This window comes from Alosa sapidissima, chromosome 9 (genome assembly GCF_018492685.1).
Source record: "Alosa sapidissima isolate fAloSap1 chromosome 9, fAloSap1.pri, whole genome shotgun sequence".
NCBI lineage: Eukaryota > Metazoa > Chordata > Actinopteri > Clupeiformes > Clupeidae > Alosa > Alosa sapidissima.
This window is the reverse complement of record NC_055965.1, coordinates 11370461-11379373: the sequence shown is the minus strand read 5'-3', so window position 1 is coordinate 11379373 and position 8913 is coordinate 11370461. Positions and strand designations below refer to the sequence as shown.

The window sequence follows — 8913 nt, the reverse complement described above, 5'->3', positions numbered from 1 at the left end:
GGAGGTGGAGCTGGGAGTGGAGGTGGAGGTGGTGGTGGTGGAGGGGCTCCGGCTGACCTGCAGCCTGCATCCAGAATGAGCCCACAGAGCTAGACCCTTGTCAGAATGAGCCGTTACTTATGCCCACATTTTGCATAAACATATCCATTTGCCAGACACTTTAAAGCACCTTACAACTGAGGGTCAATGAAGCTGCAGTGAGTAAGCACAGTAAGGAGACCACCCCTCCTGTGGCAAACTGTGTCAACATGATGACCAGTGTCCGGTGTCCCGGACTGTATGTGCCCCACACGAGCGCCGTGGCCTTTAATGGCTATTTAAAAGGGCAAGCTGATACTTGCTAAATGCATGTCCGGTTCTACTGTCGAGTGAGTTTTTTCTCGAAAAGCAGAGTGTAGAATTACTCTGTAATGCTGTTAGATTTTTTTTTTAAAAGAAAAGAAAAAAAAAAACATAGCTCCTTGGAGAATTTCTTCAGTCTAGTTTAACAAGGCAATCTCAAGACATTTACATGTGAAGCCTCCTCGGGTCTGTTTACCCCCATAGCAGTAGAGCGAGTGTGGCTCAAAACTCGTGTGATTTATAGTGTGTAGTGGTAATCATGGTTTCATAGATGAGGATCTAACACTGTGAGAGGTGGGTGGAGGGGGGGGGGGGGGGGGGGGTTTGGATTGATACATCTCTAGCAAGTCTGTCAGCCTGCAGGGAGGGTGTCATGGCAGCCAGAGAGCTGACGGCCTTCACACCACTGGGCCAGATCTGGGCCAGTAACGGGTCAGTCTCTCAGATGTGTCTGCTGGTGAGTGTGTGTGTGTGTGTGTGTGTGTGTGGCTTACAGTGACCGTTTAAGATTCACAAGACATGCTGTGTGTGGAGGCATTTTACAACATCCTGCTGAGAAGAATAAGCAACATGATCACACACACACACACACACACACACACACACACACACACACACACACACTGCCAAAAACACACACATGCACAGACACATATGCACACACTAAAGCAAAAAATCCACACACTCATACACAGACAAACACAAAGACTGACGTTCTCTCGCAATCATGCTGGGGGTTATCCACTACGCTGCATGGGAGAGTAAAAGCAGTTTGAGAGATGACGTCTCTCTCTTTCTTTCTTCCTTTCTCTCCCACTATCTCTCTCCCTCTCTCTCTCTCTCTCCCCCTGTAGTTCTCATCGCCCCATGAGGGATAATCTGCCCCTGGTAGCTTTAACATGAAAAAGAACTGAGACTTCTCATTTCCCCTTTCCTGCTTTACCTATTATTTTCACACTGTGTCTGTTGATGCATGATCACAAATATATGTAAATGTGTGTGTGTGTGTGTCTCCACTATTATTCAGAGGTGTATGTCCACTCACGTGCATGTGTGTGTGTGTGTGTGTGTGTGTCCATTGTTTGATGGAGGTTCTAATGTGACCGGGCCAGTAATCCTGGGGGATTGCCCAGACCGCGGTGTGTGTGGGATGGATCAATGGTCCCAATGTGTGTGTGTTAGTTTGTGTGTCTGAATGTGAGTGTGAGTGTGTGTGTGTGAGGGTCATTGCTCCTAATGGTGTGTCTGTGCGTGTATGTGTGCATGCGTGTGTGTGTGTGAGAGAGAGAGAGAGAGAGCACATGCGTGTGTGTGTGGTTGTGTGTGTCACAGGCTGTGTGTTGTGAGCAGGGGGAGATGATGGGAGCTGATGCATATGAAACAGGGCCTCATGCATACGCATGGAGGCATGACCTGAGGCGGGAGAGACAAGCCGTGTGTGTGTGTGTGTGTGTGTGTGTGTGTGTGTGAGGGGGAGAGGGAGAGAGTTGAAAGGGAGAAATCTCTCGGCGGCCAGCCGTGGCGATGGAGCTGTTTATTATTCATGAAGTCCTTTGTGTCATGCCATCGGACCACACCTCCGAATGTGCGCCTGTCGTTTGTGCCGCAGTGAGATTGTCCCTGGCGTTTTCCCCACTATTTATTTATTTATTTATTTGTGTGTGTGTGTGTGTGTGTGTGTGTCCAGAGGTCTTTGATTTTCATGTTATTTCACTTGCATGATATGACTGCGGGGTCTCGTGGGTTATCTAGATCTGTTTGTGTGACAGCACCGTTTTTATGATGTCTTCTTCTAAACTCTCACCACCCCATCTCACCGATACATCTCAAATCCAAGACCGTCCACAACTGGACATCATTCATTTAAGCATATAATTTTGACCTCATGTTATTCAAAACAATTTGATGATTTGAGGTCATTGCACTAGCAAACGCAGTGGTGGTGGAGAGATTACACAGCAGATCAGTTCAGTGTTTACCGTATAAAGGGCTATTCACACCAAAAAACGATAACTATAAGGATAACTATAACCATACCGCTAAAAGGTTCCACATTGACCAACAATAAGCAAAGTCTCTCCTTGTGTTAATGAATGTGATGGCTAAAATGTGATTGGTTCTGATTGGCTATTAGCTTTTTATCGTTCACAAAATCGCTCTGAAAGTGATCCCCAACAATATCGTTCTTCATGTCGTTATCGTTATAGTTTATGTGTGAACGTCGTCATTCATATTAACGAGAACAATATCTGTTTATAGTTATCGTTATAGCTATCATTCTTGGTGTGAATGCCCCTTAACAGTCCAGGATACTCATTCAAGGGTTCCTATATATGGAGTTAGTGAAACCAGATCCGAATAGTGACAACTAGTCATGATGATATTGCAACATCTGTGGTTTTTGTGTCATAATCCCAAATCAAATGCGCTGTCAGTGTGTCTCCTCCCACTCTGTGACAGCTGTTGCATATTATCTCATCTCTGTTTATCAGAAACCCACACAGATGGTTTGTGTTTAATATTCTATAAAATCAGAAAGGACTGAAAGTGCAATGTGCCTCCTCCTGCCTGCCTGCCTGCGCTCCCCTGCTCTGTCCCTAGGGGGCGCCCTTTCCCCTCGCCTCATTAATCACAGACGGGACAGAGGGGCTCCTGGTTCAAGTTCAAGGCCAGCGTGCCGGGGATGGAGGCCGGGAGGCAGCACTCTGGGACGCCCACCAGAGGAGACCCCCGCCAGCGCTGCTGGATACGGTCAGGGCCCTGGACCAACATCACCATCACCGCACACCCCACGCATAGATACATATGAATATGCACACACACACACACACACGCACACACACACGCACGCACACGCACACGCACACGCACACGCACACGCACACACACACACACACACACGCTCACACACAAATACATACATACCCAAATGAGCACATAGAAGTGGATACCCACAGCCACTTACAGAAAAGTCTATATGAATTGTTTTTTAATGCACACATATATACACATTATCATTTTATGTTGTCTTTCAGACCGAAAAACAGATATGATCTATAGATAAGATCTATTTCTGGTCCAGATCTATCGATAAGATATCTGTTTGTATCTTTCAGTCTATCTGTTCCTCTCTGTCCCCCTCTCCCTCATTTTCTCTTCTTCCCATCCCCCTTTCCCCCTCGTCTCTCTCCGACACCCTATAGAATGGCCGTCTGGCTGGCTGTAATTATGGTAATGTATGGAGCGTTGTCCAGATCTCGGCCTTGTCCAACTCACACCAGCTCAGGTTGAGTGTGTGTGTGTGTGTGTGTGTGTTTTTTTTCTTTCTTCTTTTCCTTTTTAAAAAGAACACCCCCTACGGTACCAGGACAAGACCCCACGGAAAATACCATGGTAACGGAGGGAGGGATCGGAGAGAGAGAGAGAGAGAGAAAGAGAGAGAGAGGGATTGAGAGATAGTGCCGGAAGGCAAATTTAATGTGAGGGCCGTAGCCACCGCCAGCACTGTCCAGAGAGAGGCGGAGGGGGTGGGCGGAGATGAGCTAAGGGGGGGGGGGGTTGTTAGTATACATACACTAAAGTACATCAATAGCACCAGACTAGAGAGAGTGAGAGGGGTGATACAAGAAGCAGGGCTAATTCAGATACACACATACAGTATTGACTGTGTGGTTCTATCATATGGATCAGTGGTGTGGTATTGTTACAGAGAGCAGTGGTGGACCAGAGGTGAGGATGTCGTGTAGTGTGTAGTGTGCTGCCCTGGTGTGGACTGTGGAGGTGGGAGAGAGAGAGAGAGATCCTGCAGACTGCTCACAGCTGAAGCCCATTATACTGCCTCAGGCCATGCCATTCAAAACAGCGTGTGTTTACGTGCCTGTGTGTGTGTGTGTTGTGTGTGTTGTCTGTCTGTCTGTGTCTTAGTGTGTAGTGATTGTAGACGTGCCATTTCACAAAGGTCGTCAGATAGCCACATGGTTTGCGGACATCTCCCTATTGAGCTGGCATGATGTGTCCTTGCTGTCCCACAGTCTGTTTTTTTGACATATTCCCTTGATCGGACGCAAGGGATGACACATGGACACAAGACTTCAACACAACCCTGTTTTCATCAGTGGCTCTTCATTGGCCAGCGGCCATGTTTGATTTTGCCATTTAAAGGTGTAGTCAGCGACTGTACACATTTTCAAGCACGTAACATTTCCTGTCTCATCCTGTCTCGTTCACATTGTCCTCGTGATCTGCTAGCCGCCCATTCCGTAAGTCAACTTTAAAAAAACTTGGTCTCTGTAGGCAGCCCAGGCTCCGAAAACTGGAAATAAACAGAGTGGGGGCAGCAACTCCCCCAAACAACAATGAAACCTTGTGTGGAGTTTGTCAGGAATACTGAAGGGAGGGGTGAGCAACCTCTCTGGTGTGTTTAATTTGGTCCTTGGTTAAAATATAATGTACGTTATTTTGGACACATTTTTATACATTTGAATATAAACATAAACAAACACGACTTCATGCGCAATGGCTGCACCTTTAAGTAGCCACGTCTGGCCGTGGCACTCATGTCTGAGCGAAGGAACTGTGTAGAGTGAAGCTGATCGCCCACTGTCCACTATCTGATCGCCCACTGTCCACTATCTCTGTAGTGTGAAGCTGATCGCCCACTCTCCACTATCTGTAGTGATGCTGATCGCTCACTGTCCTGTCCACTATCTCTGTAGTGTGAAGCTGATCGCCCACTGTCCACTATCTCTGTAGTGTGAAGCTGATCGCCCACTGTCCACTATCTGATCGCCCACTGTCCACTATCTGATTATTTACGTGTCCGTTGTCTTACTTCCCTGCACACCTGCACTGAACTCCTTTGGCCAGTTGCGCTCAGTTACCAATCAGGTCTTTTTGTTTGGAAAACCACGGCAACAAGGTTGTGATCGAACATCAGATAGTGGAGGGTGCAGCTGGCAAAAGGTTGTGGGATCTTAATTTGGTGTGAGTGTGTGTGTGTGTGTGTGTGTGTGTGTGTGTGTGTGTGTGTGTGTGTGTGTTTGAGTGTGATCCTTGTCTTTGTGGTAGTAGCCGTTGCGCGCACACACACACACACACACAGACTCACGCAAGTTATGGTGTGAAAGTGTTAGGGGGTTATGGTGTGAATGTGTAAGGGGGTTACTATTACAAGGATCACACATGCACGTTATAGACAAAAGTGACTGAAAGGCAGAATCCAATCAGCCTTTCTAAGGTATTCTCATATATCTGAAGTACAGGTATTGCAACCTTCCATGGTGAAGTATGAAATACCTCAAATAAGATTACATTTAAAATCTACATGCAAATCAAGCCGCCACATTCAGACACATAGTATCCATCTTTCCATCAGCAGTGAACAACTCCCACATTTGGACGTTTGTGTTTCGTTATTTTTTTCATCCTTTTCCCTGAATGTGACCTATTATTTAAATGCTTTGTAAATGTCAGGCATTTTCAACATATGAGAAGAGAGGCACTCGATGGCAAAATGTCACTCACACACACATACATACACACACGCGCACACGCGCGCACACACACACTCAGACACACACATACATTACACACACACACACACACACACACACAGAGATCAGCCATGCAGCGTCCCCCATAGTCCAGTATGTGGCAGTGTGACCCTGACAGTCTTTGGTCACTAGTATATCTCCATGTCACCATTTGTATGACACATGCCACATTGTGTGGCATATTTTTATGTATAAGTATATAAGTATACTCTTTTGATCCCGTGAGGGAAATTTGGTCTCTGCATTTATCCCAATCCGTGAATTAGTGACACACACTCAGCACACAGTGAGGTGAAGCACACACTAATCCCGGTGCAGTGAGCTGTCTGCTACAATGGCGGCGCTCGGGGAGCAGTAAGGGGTTAGGTGCCTTGCTCAAGGGCACTTCAGCCGTGGCCCACTGGTCGGGGCTCGAACCGGCAACCCTCCGGTTACAAGTCCAGAGTGCTAACCAGTAGGCTACGGCTGCCCCTCATTTTTATTAGAAGTGAAGTGATATCAACCTATAATAGAAATGTAATGTGTACACATGACATGTCTGCATTCATTCATTTTAAGTGGCTTAGTGGACAGTTCTATCCAATGTGTCTTAGAGTAGTAGTAAAGCGGGCAATATGGCTGTGTGTTTGCCTCTTACAAAGCACACCATTGACGCACGTTGTGGGGACCTAACTCGATAAGTTGACCCATAGACTTTGTTTGGTTGCGGTTTGGATGTATGCTACTGTATGTTGTGATGCACGTTTGGATGTTTTGTTCCCAATAGCTGTCCATGCTGGCTGAAGGAGGTGGTCTGCTCGTCTGTGCGCATTTGCGCGCGTCAAAGACGTGTGTCATTGACGTGCGGTCACAATTGTTGCGAGGTACACCACAGCCCCCGCATGCCTCGTCGTTATCATCACGCGGCGCGGGACACAGGACTATATTCAGGCACTTAGTATTCATTCGTCCATATCTATGTTATGTGCATCCTGACGTAGCCAGACTCAAATTCTTATCAGTAAGGCACCATTTTGATTAGGATTATGTTATGAACAAAATCAACTGAAGTGCACTCAGGTGACTTCTACGACTAATAGATAGATAGATCAGTGTTTCCCACAGAATTTAATTCTATCTGTGGTGGTAGGTTTGCAGAATTAACCTGAATGCAACAGTTTTTAACAAATTAGTGCAGTGTGGTTATGATTCTAACCAGATTTAAGGACAATTTAGTACAACCAGGAAAATCATTGTGTGGTGGTCAATGTTGATATTGTGGTGGGCCGCCACAAATAAGTCAATGTATGGGAAACACTGTAGATACTTTATTGATCCCCAAGGAGAAATTCAAGATACAGTACCGGGTCGATGCGTGCAGCGGACGGAGCAAGCCCCTCTTCCGTCTCCCTGTTCCAAAAATCAGATTAATATATGGTCCTCGGGTAGAGGATGTATCAGATATTAAACTGATAAGAACAAATACTACACTTGATCTTAGCAAAAAGGCAGAGAAGTGACTGCTGCACTGTTGCTCATGTCCATCAACGTATAAAGCCCACTCAAATGATTTGATTGGCCCAAACACATCTCATTCGAGTATAGTGACATCTCAAGGGAGAGACTCCAGACCAAATGTTTTGCCTGACACCTGAGCGAACCTGAGGACGCTGTATGCGAAACGCGTTGTTCACTCTGAATAAAATCGAGTAAGTAACAGTGTGCGGTAGAGCAATCTTATTTTTGCCAAATGTTTTGCCCTCAAATTTTTGGGGTGGATTAGCCTACATTGGGGCTGGCTTCCAGACCTGTGCTAGCTGGCTTCCAGACCTGTGCTAGCTATGTAATGGTATGTGTTCACAGTGATACATACAGTATGCTGTACCTCGGCAAAGGTCAAGCAGGGATTGCGTTCTCTATGTGGATAGGGTATGTTTACATTGAGTAGCTAATAAAGGCGATTTTTAAATTGCTGCTAGTGAAATGGCTGCTAGAGTAGTAATCAAAGCCAAATACTCACTGTCAGTTAAGCACAACCATCAGCTGACCCTTGGCCTCTGTCTCATAGACTAATCCTAAACCTAATTTTGGTCTATGTGTAATCCTCACTGGGGGCTGAAGATGGGGAAATCACAGTGTAGTGCCACTAATGAAACAAAGTCATCCATGTGTGATAAGAAATCATGAGGATCAAAATAATAACAGAAAATAATAATAATATTTTATTATTAAAAGACAAAACAGACCATTTGACAGACTGCATGGACGACATTACAACATGAACAACATTACATTACCTGCATTACAATAATACTTTAACAGCATTAACACAAGTGGTCAGGGCCCCAGAAAAACACATCACTGTCACGATGGAAAATGTGCAGATGGGTTGTATTCACAGCGATATGTGAAGTCCTATGCCTGTAGTCTGTCTTTGGTCACATGTGTCAGACGCTGGCTGACATCTCAATGGCTTGCGTTTGTGTGTGTGTGTGTGTGTGTGTGTGTGTTTTAAAGTATATATTTTTTGGGCTTTTAATGCCTTTAATGACAGGACAGTCAAGAATGACAGGAAGTGAGTGTCAGGGCGGGATCCGGAAAGGACCACGGGGCGGGAATCGAACCCGGGTCGCCGGCGTACGGTGCAGGTGCCCCAGCCAGTGTGTGTGTGCGTGTGCGTGTGCGTGTGCGTGTGCGTGCACGCGTGTGTGTACAGTATGTGATTGTGTGTGTGTGTGTGTACAGTATGTGTGTGTGTGTGTGTGTGTGTGTGTGTGATTGCTGTCTGTGGGATGAGGGTCAGCAGGGTCAGAGAGTGTCATGTTATGCAGGCAAATAAATGGGGCTCACAGACACTGATACCTAACTAGCCTCTGAGACTTGTTTGTAGACCCGGCCTTGTGACCTCGAGTGCGTGTGTGTGTGTGTGTGTGCGTGTGTGTGTGCGTACCTGTTTGTGTGTGTGCGTACCTGTTTGTGTGTGTGTGTGTGTGTGTGTGTGCGTGTGTGTGTGCGTACCTGTTTGTGTGTGTGCGTACCT

At 46.2% G+C, this 8913-nt stretch overlaps 1 pseudogene; it reads right to left on the bottom strand.

Annotated features, from left to right (window-relative positions):
- Nucleotides 1–7226: 7226 nt before the first annotated feature.
- LOC121719867 lies at nucleotides 7227–7394 on the bottom strand (annotated as a pseudogene).
- Nucleotides 7395–8913: the final 1519 nt, after the last annotated feature.